Below are 14506 nucleotides of genomic sequence, written 5' to 3'. Positions count from 1 at the left end.
ATTGAACCTTGGATTTTGTCGACCATCATGTTAAACATACTGGAAGTAAGTCTACCCGGATTCAAAGTGATGCCAAGGTAGCGGAATGGGAAAGCGTCTTCAGTGTAGCCAGTGAGTGCGTTAATTTGCCGTTTCACCTCATTATCTACACCACCATAGTAGATGTTAGTTTTGGCGGGATTAGCATATAACCCCGAGATAGAAGCAAAGGAGTCAAGACAGTTTGCAACCGCAGCCACAGAAGGGGTGTCACCCCTCATAAAGACCATAAGATCATCGGCGAAAATCAGGTGGTTGAGCTTTAATTTCACACATTTGGGATGATAGGAGACTTGATGGAGTAGATGAATGCGCCTCAGGTGCCTAGAAAACATTTCCATCCCACGGACGAAAATATACGGAGAGATGGGGTCCCCTTGTCTTACTCCAGATTTTCCGGGAAAGAACCCGCATTGGCTGCCATTGATCTTCAGAGAGTATTATTATTATTATTATTATTATTATTATTATTATTATTATTATTATTATTATTATTATTATTATTATTATTATTATTATTATTATTATTATTATTATTATTATTATTATTATTATTATTATTATTATTATTATTATTATTATTATTATTATTATTATTATTATTATTATTATTATTATTATTATTATTATTATTATTATTATTATTATTATTATTATTATTATTATTATTATTATTATTATTATTATTATTATTATTATTATTATTATTATTATTATTATTATTATTATTATTATTATTATTATTATTATTATTATTATTATTATTATTATTATTATTATTATTATTATTATTATTATTATTATTATTATTATTATTATTATTATTATTATTATTATTATTATTATTATTATTATTATTATTATTATTATTATTATTATTATTATTATTATTATTATTATTATTATTATTATTATTATTATTATTATTATTATTATTATTATTATTATTATTATTATTATTATTATTATTATTATTATTATTATTATTATTATTATTATTATTATTATTATTATTATTATTATTATTATTATTATTATTATTATTATTATTATTATTATTATTATTATTATTATTATTAGTAGTAGTAGTAGTAGTAGTAGTAGTAGTAGTAGTAGTAGTAGTAGTAGTAGTAGTAGTAGTAGTAGTAGTAGTAGTAGTAGTAGTAGTAGTAGTAGTAGTAGTAGTATTAGTATTAGTATTATTATTACTATTATTTTTTTATTCTTTTTTTTCTTTTTATTTTTTTATTATAAAGCGATGCTCGCAGCTTTCTTAGATAGAACAATAAAAGTTTACATAAAATTGGTGGGGAGCCGAGAGACAATCTGGGCCCCCACCCTCTTAGCAACAGCAAAGCTAAGTCTAGTTAAAATATAAGCGGCCACCCGAGCCCCCGCAACCTGAGATACCGAGAATTTCTGGATCCGCTTGAGCAAGGCAACAACATCTGAACCCAGCTCTCCAAGCGAAGAGAAAGAGAAGAGAAGGAAACCATAACCAGCTGCCGCTCATAAATCTCCATACTTAGCACACTTACGCTGAGCAGCATCAGCGACAACCCGCCCGGGCACATTATTATTATTATTATTATTATTATTATTATTATTATTATTATTATTATTATTATTATTATTTTTAATATTATTATTATTAACTTTTTTTTATATAAGAGGATGCGCGCAGCTTTTATTAAAAGAAAAAATAAAAGTTTACATGAAATTGGTGGGGAGCCGAGAAACAAGCTGCGCTCCCACACCGTTAGCAACAGCAAAGCTAAGTCTAGTAAAAATGTAAGCGGCCACCCGAGCCCCCGCATCCTGAGATACCGAGAATTTCTGGATCTGCTTGAGCAAGGCAACAGCATCCGAACGCAGCTCCCCAAGTGATGAGAAAGAGAAGGGAAGGAAACCATAACCCGCTACCGCACACAAATCCCTGTACTTTGCACACTTACGCTGAGCAACATCAGCAACAACCCGGCCAGGCACAAAATCCGTCATCCCAGTCTGAGTCAAAGGAGAAGACCCTGTCAAGTCAACACACACATCACGTCCTCTGTCCTAAGAATAAAGCAGCAAATCCGCAGGACGAAGAGAACCCCCATGCCCGTCAACCAAACCGATATCAACCTCCCTTCCCGCAGAAATACCCGATCTATAGCAGATGTTGAAAAGAGTGTCACGAACGAGGTTATGCCGATGTTTAACGCCCACAGTACCAGTACAAGAGACAGCGTGCTCCCCAAAAACATCATCATCAAAAACCCGAGAGCAAGCTGGACAGGGCGTAGAGAGCGTGAATAACGGAACACCCAAACGATAGCCAAGCACCTTACGGTAACTCCTCCCGTTCATAGTCTGACCCAACCCCGAGATAGGGACCGCACGCAACCAATCAGAGGAGTGGGAACCCTGCTGAGACTGCCACAAAGCAAGTTGGCGGGGTGTCAAAGAGAAAACAGACTCTGAGGCCGCAGCAACCGTCACGAAATAAATGTCTGTCAATTTCTTCATAAGTTTGGGGGCAGCAATTTGCACACCTCAGTGTTTCGCCGACCGTTGCACACCTTTTTATGCCGTTGTAATGACGATTTTCAATCCAGTTTTTCACAAACATTTCAAAAAAGCACCTTTTTAGGCCGTCGTTGTGACGATATTCAAACCAGTTTCACAACCGATTCAAAAAGCACCTTTTTAGTCCGTCGTAATTTTCAAACCCGGTTTTCTACAACCGTTTCAAAAACACCTTTTTACGCCGTTATAATCGTCGCGTCAAGACACGGATTTTAAACGGTCTCGCGCCGACATAATGGCTCTTTCAAAACCCGAAAATGGCACACCCTTTTTCGAGGCTTTTCAAATCCCGAGGACCACATACCATCCTTGAGACCACAACAATTTCAAACCTTTCAAACCTCAATTTTCAAAATGCACGATTTTGGATTTCAAAACCCGTCTCCGGAAAAAACACATTGTTTTCAGTGCCGCCGCAACTTAAACTCAAACCGTCTTTTGAAAACAAACCTAAGACAACACTTTTCAACTGGCCGACCTTTTGAAGATCCCTACTCTTCGGAAACCGTCCATAAAACAATAAATGAATCTTTTTGAAATTTCTATTTTCGAAAATTTCAGTCCACCGTTCCAATTCCGCCTCGCGTCTACCGAGTCGAAGCAAACGTACTTATGGGTCTTTACTTAAGAGACGTCTTACCTCGAGACTCGTTCAACGGCGTCACGCCCTTACGTTGAACGGGAGTCAAAGTCCGGTCAACACCGTCACACCATAAATCTAGTCAACACTGAGGCACCACACACGGTCGCCCTCGTCTCGTTGAGTTCAAAGTGTCTTTCCGTCTTTTGTGTTGTCTGCGTTTAGCCGTTAAACCGTGTCAGATTGTGATACCGTCGTCAGGTACCAAAAATAAATACCTAAATACACTAACAGAAGCTAGCAGTAAGTAGGGTCGATCTCTATAGAGAGATGGAAAAATGTCAGCTTTAACTAAGTCTGTCGAGGTAACCAGTTCTTTGGGGGTTTGAATGTTTGTTCTAAACTAATAAGGTCAGAAGAGAGAAAGAGAGTAAAAGGGTTAAAAGTAAGCAAATAGAGAGAAAGCAGCTAAGACAATCGGTCCGCCATGATTCTCAAGTAATGCAATCTAAGGTCTCAGGTCAATGCAAGGTTGATCTAAGGAGCAATGAATATCTCCTTCCGGTCTCAATTCGCCTTAAAACACTAATAGCTTAGCTTCCGTCCTCACTAAAGTGCCCTATTCTTCGCTACAGGTCTCACCCTTTCCAATCTTCCGATCTAGGTCAAGGTTTACCGTGATTTATTGACTAATCGCGTCGACTCAATTAGTATTTAACAATTATATGTAGCGATTAACAACATAGACTAATATTGCATTAAACCTAATAACTCAATTTACACTTCCCTTAGAATCATGGCTACCCTATGTCATAACAAGGGGATTTAGCTATGCATTATTATTGAAGGAATAACAATCATACACAAGCAATAAAGGTTGAACATGGTAACAAGAATAAAGAAAGATTAATGATAACAAAAGTGGGTTAAGGAAGGGAAAGCAATAAAAAGCAATAATAGATTAAGATTAAAGGAAGAATAAAAGTACCAATTACAGGTTGCAAGATCCGAGTAAGAGTTCTAAGGGAAGAATATGAGAAAGTAGAGAGATAAGAGAGTCCCGGTATGAGAGAGACGAAGAAGAAGCAGTAGTCGTTCTACTTAACCTAGCTTAAATCTAATTACAAAGCCCATCTCGAAAATAGGCAAAAACACGCATAAAAAACAAAGTCTCTCGATCGAGTGAAATGAAACCACTCGATCGAGGACAAATCTTGAAATTCCTTTCGATCGAGTAAAACCGGAGTTCGATCGATTACTTCTTAAATCAACCATTTCGATCGAGTAACTAACAACTCGATCGAGTGATTCTTGATGGATAAAGCATTCGATCGACCAAATAATGTGGCAAAACTGGTCGATCGAGCTATATTAGCACATATGGACTCCTTGGCACCTTCCGGGGTCAACTCAGGCGTCTCTAAGTGATGGATTTCAAGCTCCGATTCCTTATTCTCCAAAAATGCATGCAAATGGGACAAGTTTAGGCTCGATTTTGCTCCTTTCCGGTCCGTACCTGCAATTTACACAAGACAGACCAAAGTAGACTATTCGGGGGCATTTGTAGCTACACGCCACATAAATAACACAGAAATACGTGTAAAAATGAGGTAAAAACCTTATATAAAATACACGCATCAGATTGGGATCTAACGTGAGCCATTTTATGCCTCAGAGCCATGTCGAGACTAGTATCGACACCCCGGAAAAAAAGGAAATTGGAGAACTCAAGACTTCGCCTTTAACCGAAACTGAGAAATAGCTCAAGCTCTTGGAAGAGCAACTCTTATCCCGTGGTATCAACATCCACCTTGCAAACAATCGAAGATTCGAACCTGTTAGGGATCAACTGTCTGATAACTTTACCTTAACTGATGTGCCTAAGTTCAAGGGAGTAGAGGACTCACTCAACCACATTCGGGCCTTTAAGGATTACATGTCCATCAAAGGGGTCAAACAAGAGCTCTTCACCCGAATCTTTCCATCGTCCCTGGAATTGATTCCCCGCCAATGGTACTATTCCCCCGACCCAAATAGCATTACCACTTGGGACGAAGTCGCCGTTGAATTTGCTAAACAATATGCTGACATTGTCGAAATCCAAGCCAACACCCTCACTGTTGAGGTCCTGACGCAGAATGACAAGGAAGGATTCACCGAATTCCTAACCCATTGGAGGAGGGTAAGCACCTAATTGGTCAGTAAGCCGAGTGAATCAACTCTGGTTGAGATATTTGTCAACAATCTCCGTCCAGTTTATGCCAACCTGCTGAGATATCAAAACATCAAAACCATTCAGGATCTGCAAATCCTCCAAGCCCGCATTGAAGACGACCTATGCAAGGGCATTCTAGCCAAGACTACGGGTAGAGGCTATCAGGGGTCTAATCAACCGGGTCTCGTCCCTACAGTCAAATAAACAAAATCGACGAGGTCAACCTCGTCGAACCAACCACAAAGAAAACTGAGCGTGCTCAAAGGGCATTCACCAATTTAGGAACAACCTATGCCAGCGCCCTAAAAAGACTCATGGACCAAGGGAAGCTACAGCCAATCGGGCCCACTCCGGACCCATCTGGAGCAAAGAAAACTCGCTTCTGGAATCTTAACGCCTACTGCCAGTATCACCAACGCAAATGTCATGACACAGAAGCTTGCTTCAAGCTAAAGCACGCCATTCAAGATATGATTGAGAAAGGAGAATTACCCTTACCTCCACCAACAAAACCAAATAACAAGACAAACCCCTTGGTAATCCACGCCATCTCCGATGATGAGCCAACTCTAGATTGCTCACACTTCATCTTGTCTATTGAGGACGAGGTAAATGCCCTGGAAAAAGACACCTCGAATGGGATGTTTATATTCAGCGCCGCAACCATGCTCACCATGTTCCAACAGGTTGAATAGGCCATAGCCAGTCTCTTAGAAAGGATCACCCGACTTGAGGATGCCTACCACCAGCTGATTTTCAACCCACCTACACCAGCACCGCGCCCAAGGAATGCTCCTCCAAGCACACAGAACTCCCAATTCCAGAAGGGATTGCTCTTGCGGCCATTCTGGCATGCACCCCACAATAATAAACCCCACAATAATCAACACCACAATAATCAACCCTACAATAATCGGCCTCACAAAAACATCCCCTACAAAAACTATCCGCCATGGAATACCCCTCCAAAGTACCCTCGCGACCCCAAAATGAACGGTATCGGGAGAGATGATGTGGAAGATATCAACATTGTTTCAGGAAAGGGAAAACAAGCAAAAGAGATCGATTACCTTACTCGATCGGGACGCCCCTACCAGCATCCAAGCAATACAACAACTAATCCAACAACAAACGACCAAATCGTCCCGGACCTGGATGTTCATCCCAGGGTCCCCGAGAACTTGATCGTTAAATAATTACAAAAGGCCAAGGCCGAAATATCCATCTGGCAACTGATTCCTAAATCCTTCGAACATCGGCAAGCTTTGCTACAAGCCTTGGGGAAGTTGAGAGTTCCCTCTACCTCCTCTCCTGAAGAACTTGGCCCTCTACATCACTGTGCAGTGCTTGAAGAAGAATATACCTATAGTCCTAATGGATGACGGATCTGCACTCAACGTCATTCCCCTTAAAATGGCCCACAAACTGGGTATCAAGAAAGCTGACTTGATCCCGACTAATCAAGGAGTACGCACCTATGACAGCACTCGTCGTAAGGTCGAAGGCCTCATCACCCTGACCATCGTAACGGGACCCCTGGAAAGATAAGGCAGTTTCCAAGTGGACAATATTGACGCCGCTTTCAACATGCTCTTCGGGCGCCCCTGGATTCATGCGGCCAAGGGCGTCAATTAAATCCTTCATTAGAAAATCAGGGTCCTTTTCAACGGGAAAACAATCACAATTCCCACATCCCCGATCAATTCTATCATGAAGAAGGTAATAGCCTCTCAAGTCATTGAAGAGGACGACAACGAAATGTGGGGGTTCCAAGCTATGAATGCCTTAACTGACGAATCAACACCCTTTGATTGTGACCCGTTCTCAAACCTCACAATCAACCGCATCTTGATGCGCCAGGTTTATTTCCCGGGCCTACCTCTCAACCCGCTAAAAAGCACCTTACCTCCCATGAAACACGCTAAGGTCCCCGACATCCCCTTTGGGCTAGTTTATGATCCGACCGATGAAGACGTCCAGGAAATGGGTCTCCTAGTAGGGAAGCGCAAAAAGCAAGGAGTCATCTCCCGACCCTATCACTTAACTCTCATTGGCTACTTCGTCCCCGAGGGAGAGTCCGAGCTTTACATTGGCTTTCCTGAGCAAATCTACGACCCCGTAGAAAAGGTCAAGAACCCGGGCGTAGAAGTCTTTCAAGCCTGCTACTTCATCCCCGACAAATCCAAAGCTATGTCGACCAAATCTGAATCAACCCCATGCCTAGACGGACAAGCCGTGAGTCTCCTCTTTGGAGAAGACTATCTCAAGCACGACAACTATGAGGACATCATCAACATTGCTCTCAAAGACAACCATTTCGATCCCGCTACCTTAATCTCTGATACTGACCCAGAGAAAGCTACCCAAGGCTAGAGGAAGACTGTCGAGTGGACCGATCTTCAAGGCCGCATTCTCAAGATCACAACTGGAGAAGGCCCCATATTCTGAGAGGGAAGTGAACACGAGACAGAGTCTGAGTCTGAGTCTGATGACAAACCCGAGTCAGAGTCTGTCATAGCTCCTAGCGCTCTTGATGTCCCGGTCAAAGTCCTTTTTCCGCTTTTTTATCACAAACTTGTGGCTGCCTCAAAGGCTGAGTCAACTAGGGTCGCCCTCACTCCCGCAGAAGGTAGCAACCTGGAGCTTGTTCCAGGGATCACCTCCTCTACTATGTCGCCTCTAACTGCCCATGAGATGTATGTCTTATCCGAGCTTTTCGCTCAGGTCGACTTAATGAATGCTAAGTTTTCTTACTACTCGTCTCAATTTAACTGCAATGCAATTCTGAACGAATTTGAGGAATTTGACTTGAGTGACTACCCACCTCACCTAGCCAAAGAACTTGACAAACGAGAGGATATGACACCCATCATTGAGGAGACCAAACCCATCAACGTAGGGACCGACAATGCACCTCAAGAACTTAGGATAGGGACCACCCATAACCCCTCGGAAAGACAGCAGTTCATCGACCTTGATGCGTGTCTTTTATATGATGTTTTACATCCCTTTTTACACGCATTTCAGAGCTCATTCATGTAGTTTATGCTGCATTTCTCCCTATTTCCGTCTACTTCCATATTTTGTACATTATTGCGAAATGTGAAGAATCCAAATGAAATCAAGCTAAATCCGTCCCCGAGTATCCTGCATTGCACTTGACGTGAAGTATTCACCCGAGGAACGAGCTTGGAGCGCATATCAAGGCCCAAAAGACAAGTCCACGAGTTTTAAGAAGTCAAGTAGCAGCTCAAGTGGTCAATCGACCATCACCCTCAGTCGATCGACAAATGTTCGGGTTCCAGAAGCTACTGTTCATCGCCAAGCGCGATCGACCATCATATCGATCGATCGACCGATTGCTATTTCAGACGTGAATTAAAAGACCGTGAATCTTAAAGCCCGTGAAGTTTAGGTTTTGGAATAATTGTTACGCTTATTTGCTATATAACGTAACACAAACCTTCAGTGGGGGGATATCAGTTTTTACCCGAGTTCATATTCAGTTTTACATTAAGTTTATTAGGGTTTGGAATATTTTAAGCATTGGAATTTTGGCTCTTGTTCTTAATCATTCTTCTGCTATTCTTGGTATTCTTCTGCCCTAATTCAATTCATCTCTTTCGTTATTAGATTAGAATTGCTAGATAGATTCCCGAAACCATCTTTATTATTGCATGTTAATTATTTGTTTTACCGCTTTAATCATGAATTCAGTACTTTATTGCCCTAGTATTATTGTTGTTATCACTTTCATCATGAGTAGCTAAATAATTTGTGCTAGGATGTAGGCGAATTATATCATATGCGGCATTAGATTAGACACGGCCTGAACCCGCGTGTTGGTCGATCGACTGACCTCGTGAGCTTATTTCGTTTTAATTGATTTTAATTGTTGTATTTAACGAATCGAATGCATGCGACCAGTTAGATACCCCTTTTATAACTGACCCAATAGATCAAAAGATAAGGTAAGTTGTTAGACCATCAATTGAATCGACTAAACTGTGCTAAGATCGAAAGATAGGTATAGTTTAGACCATTAGTCACTTTTCAGAACGAAAGTTAGTATTAGTGATATTAGGGACCTGTAGCGAGATCGAAAGATGCTATTTGTTAAGAGTGGACCAAGAGGACCTCTTTATTTCCCGCCTCACCTGTGTTGACTCAGACCGACTTAGTTTGCTGCCGCCGAAGCTATAATGAACCGACCATCCTAGTACCCCTTCTTTATCTGTTTAATCCGTCTTTTAGTTTATTGTCTTTATTTACTGTTAGCTATAGACCTACTCAAATCAACCCCCACTTTTGTCACCTTAGACTCGATATAAATCAACTAGAATTTACAAGTGCCTCCTTGTGGTTCGACCCTGTTACCACTAGCCTAGGTTAGTCTTAATAGGAATTATAAATTTTATCTTTGGTACTCACAACGACGGGTATCAAATTTTGGCGCCGTTGCCGGGGAGGCAATAGTCCTAATTTTAGTTGTTTTTATTTTTAGTCTGTCTTAGTTTAAGGGACTTCTGTTCCTTAAACTTTTCTTATATTCTTTTTGTAGTTTCTTCTTATGCGCAGGTCACAGGGTGGTGAACTAGTGCCATTTGACCCTGAGATAGAGAAATCTTTGCGCGAGTTGAGACGAACACAAAGAGTACTACCGACAGAGGAAGAGCTGAGTACTCTGTCAAGCTATTACGAGCACAATCTATTCAAGAAGACCCACATCTTCACCCGTTTCCACTTCTTCACCGAGACAGTTACTTCTCCACGAAATTCCGATTATGGCCGAGGAAGCGAGTATAGCTAGTCATTCTGAGCCGACAGCTGAAAACTTATACAAGGGGTTCGAACTACCAAGAGATGCCAGGAAGTTCGAACCAAAGCCTTCTTACATCAACATGGTTGAGAGAAACCAGTTTGGGGGAGCTGCAAATGAAGATGCAGCTAAACACATGGAGACCTTTATTGATTACTGCTGCTCCATTCCCCCACCAGCCGGTGTGACCCAGGACCAGATCAAGGAGACCATGTTCATCTTCTCCCTTCGTGATGCTGCAAGGGAGTGGTATAGAGATCTGGACCGAGCCGTTCATGGAATTACTGACTGGAATTCATTGGCATTGGCGTTCTACAAGAAGTACTTCTCTGCTTCAAGGACGATCGCTATTAGAGCTCAAATCACGGGCTTTAAACAAGGGCCAGATGAGAACTTCCATGAAGCATGGGTCCGATTCAAGAAGTTGGTGCGAACCATACCGCACCATGGGTTCGAAAAGTGGAGCTTGTGCAATCATTTCTACAATGGGTTGTACGACGATCAGAGGGCCATTTTGGATGCTGCAGCCAATGGAAGATTCGCTGAAAATTTGGGAGCAACCAAGGGGTGGAAGATCATTGACGATCTAGCTACCCACAAGGCCGAGTATGGAAATTCCAGAGGGAACCGTAGAGGAGAGTCACGAATCCTCCTCTGTCGCTGCGCTTGAGGCTCTTACTGCGAGATTTGACAAGTATGAGCTAGGAGGAGCTTCTAAAGGTGGGATGTACCAAGTCAATGCTGTGTCAGACGGTCCTTTCGTCTGTGAAAGGTGTGGAGGTGAGGGCCATGTCTCAAAAAACTGCCCTAGTCCATTTGAATCTTGTGCTGCCTTTCAACACTATAGGCAGACCAACACCTACTATGAGCCGAATACCCATCCGAACTTGAGTTAGAGGAGCCAAAATGTCCTTAACCCAACTCAAGCTCCGCCGCAGCAACAGCCTTATATACCCCCTCATCAAAAGCAACAACAATATCAGAAACCTCCTTATGTGCCGCAGCAGCAACAATCACAAAATTCTGAATTATCCGAGCTGAACAACTTGTTGCTAAAGAAGTCCCAAGCAAGAGAGGCCGGGATGAAGCTACTAGAGAGCCAAATTTCTCAATTGGCTAGCAAAAGCAACACTCGAGCTCCCGGACACTTGCCGACTCAAACCGACCAAAAGGAGACCTTAAATGCCATCACTTTGCGGAGTGGGTCCACTCGAGGGACTGCCATGGTCGAGACACTCATTGAAAAAGATGAGCCGGAGACGAGTCAAGAGAAAGCTTCAACGAACAAATCAAATAAAAAGGCGTCTACCAGGTATTTCAGTCGATCGACTGAAGTGCCTGGTCGATCGACTGAAACACGGGTTACAGGAGCTTTTGGAACTGTACATCTCGGTCGATCGACTGAGGATAGTGGTCGATCGGCCGAGATCGCTGCTGATGCTGAGGAGTTTCGTCTTTTAATGCCAAGTAATCTGCGAGACCACCTGTTTCGGGGTACCACAGTCCCGAAGGTGTTAGGACAAGACCCGAGTGCTGATGGGTCAGTCCCGGTCCCCAAGTTCGACCCAATGACGGTCAATGGTTCTCATTTGAGACGGTCTGAGGAGGGGTCTAGCTTCAACAAAGAGAAGGTGACGGACTTTCAGCCTAAGTCCAAGGATGCCGGCGCGCGATATTTGGAGGAGAGGGCCAAGGTACTTCTTACAGCCCCTTACCCGGAGAGGCTAGTGCCGACCAAGGAACAGGTATCATTCAGCAAATTTGAAAAAGTTATCCGTAGTCTGAATGTACAGGTTCCTTTTCTCGAGCTAGTTAACCAAGTACCCGCTTATACTAAATTTATGAAACAACTTTTGTCCAAAAAGCGGTCACTTGAAACAGTGCACACTGTTGCACTTACTAAGGAGTCTTGCTCTTATCTGTCTCACACTGCACCCCTTAAGTTAGAGGACCCGGGCAGTTTTTCTGTTCCTTGCAACATAGAAACCTTCTCAATTGAGAAGGCATTGTGTGACTTAGGGGCTAGCATAAGCGTCATGCCCTTGAGTTTAGCTAGGAAGCTTAAGTTGACCCGATTTGCTATCACAGACATGACAGTTCAGATGGCTGACCGATTTGCGGTCGAGCCTATAGGAGTCATAGAGGACATACCCATCCAAATAGGGAAGTTTTTCTTCCCTGTTGACTTTGTTGTCCTTGACATTCCTGAGGATGCCCATATACCAATCATCCTAGGTAGGCCATTTCTGCACACTGCTGGTGCAGTTATTGACGTGGGCTCTGGAACTTTGACCTTCAAAGTTGGGAAACATTCTATCATTTTTGCCCAACCTGCTAAAAAGAAGGACCCCATGTGGCCTGTTACATGTAATACGGTTTCTGAAAAGAAATCGTACTTTGTGCTTCCTGAATTGCCTGTCTCTATTACTACTCCTGTGCTAACCCCTCCGCCCCATCATGGGAGCAAAAAGGAGGAAGAATCTGTTGTTTTAGACATTGCAGGAGCAGGTTTTGGGAAGGACGAGCTGCAGGTCACTCTAGCTGCGACAAAGCCTATCATTCAAAGAGGAGGTCTTGGTTGCTTGAGCTATGGAACCGATGAGAAAGTGGAGGATGAGCCAGCCAAGGTGAGATGGGCTGATGTGGATTCTGACAATTCCAAGGAGATCCTTGATTAGGGAGATGACGAAGTTGATCCATTGGGCTCTCCGACTGTTGAAGATGAGAAGGGTGCAACTGAGAAGATGAGCACCATTGAGGCTACCTCTAGTAGCCAGAAGCCGACGAAGTGGGCCATACCTTGGCCTTTCTTGATCAACTACTAGTTGATCAAAAGCTTTACAAACATTTTATTGCTTTCGAACAATTTTCATTGCTTTTTGTGTGCGCGAAAACTTCGCATCTTATTTTGTTTGTTTCGAATTTTTAAGCACTTTAGACTTTATTCTGGGTTTTGCGCAATTTTGGTCGCGTATTATTGTGTACTTGCAGGTATTTAGAGCTTGTTAGCTCAAATCATTGAGCAAATACGAAGAAATAAGGAGTACAAGAAGATTTTCGATCGATCGACCGCCATCATGGTCGATCGACTGAGTTGCGCCTTCCAGGAGCTTCTGTTCCTGTTCATCTGGTCGATCGACTGCCCATATAGGTCGATCGACCATAGACACTGCTGTACCTGATCACGACCTCTCCCCTGCTGTGTTTAGTCGATATGAGGACTTGAGGGAGTTTTCTACTCCACTTTATTTTCCGTCCAAATTATTTATTTCTTCTGATTTTCTCATTTGTACACAATTTTACCGCTTCATTATTGTCTTTCTCGGTTTTATGCGTGGTTTTTGTCTGTCTTTCAGGTACTTATTGGTAGCAATGCTGGCTACTGAAACCTCCTAGCCCACGTTGGTTTGGGGAGGTTTCCTTTGCTGCGCTTAAAGTCTTGTGAGTTCCTTGCGTTTACTTCATGTCATATTTATTTCCTTTCTCGCAAATTCCCATTTCTCTTTTCTTCATTACATGATTTTGCACAATGGGGACATTGTGCGATTTGGTTTGGGGAAGGGTTTTGCGTCGCATATCATCTGCTTGCATTCACGTTTAATTCTGTTTTGCATTGTTTCATTTCATTTCTCTTATATATACAAAATTCCAAAAAAATTGAAAATTTTCAAAAAATTCCCATAAAATGCACGTTTATTTTATCATGTAGGTCGAGTCGGAACGGCAGTATTTCCATGATGATTTTGCATTTGCATCTGTTTTGCCTGAGCCGTGCTAGATTAACATGCTATTAGTAGAATCACATATGCATATCTACGAGTTTTCGTTAAATTATTTTGCTGGACTTGAGACTTGACTTTAATAATTGGCAAACTACTTATACTTTCTGAGATTTAGAGCCCATAACTGGTGACATTCACGACCGGTTTATTTAGAAATGTGAGTAGTACTCCTTATGAGACATGTTTCCTTAATTTGCATAAATATGAACTTGATCTACTTAATATCTGTATGCATTCGGTTTGTGGTTTGTTGACACATGTGGTAGAGATTTCCCTTTATTCATTTTGCCCATGAGCTCCACACTGCCAAAAATATCCCTTTTGTCCCATTTACTACATCCTACATTTAGTCTGTCCTTTGTCAAGCTAGTAGTTTAGTTTTTGGGGTTGTTACTCGTTTTTGGTGGCATATCCTCTGTTGAGATGATGATTGGAAAATGAAAAAGGAGAGAAAGAAACAAAAAGAAAGAAAAAAAAAATGAAAAATGATTCGAAAA

The sequence above is a fragment of the Silene latifolia genome, chromosome Y (assembly GCF_048544455.1).
Source record: "Silene latifolia isolate original U9 population chromosome Y, ASM4854445v1, whole genome shotgun sequence".
Taxonomy (NCBI): domain Eukaryota; kingdom Viridiplantae; phylum Streptophyta; class Magnoliopsida; order Caryophyllales; family Caryophyllaceae; genus Silene; species Silene latifolia.
Note: the sequence above shows the minus strand (reverse complement) of the source record.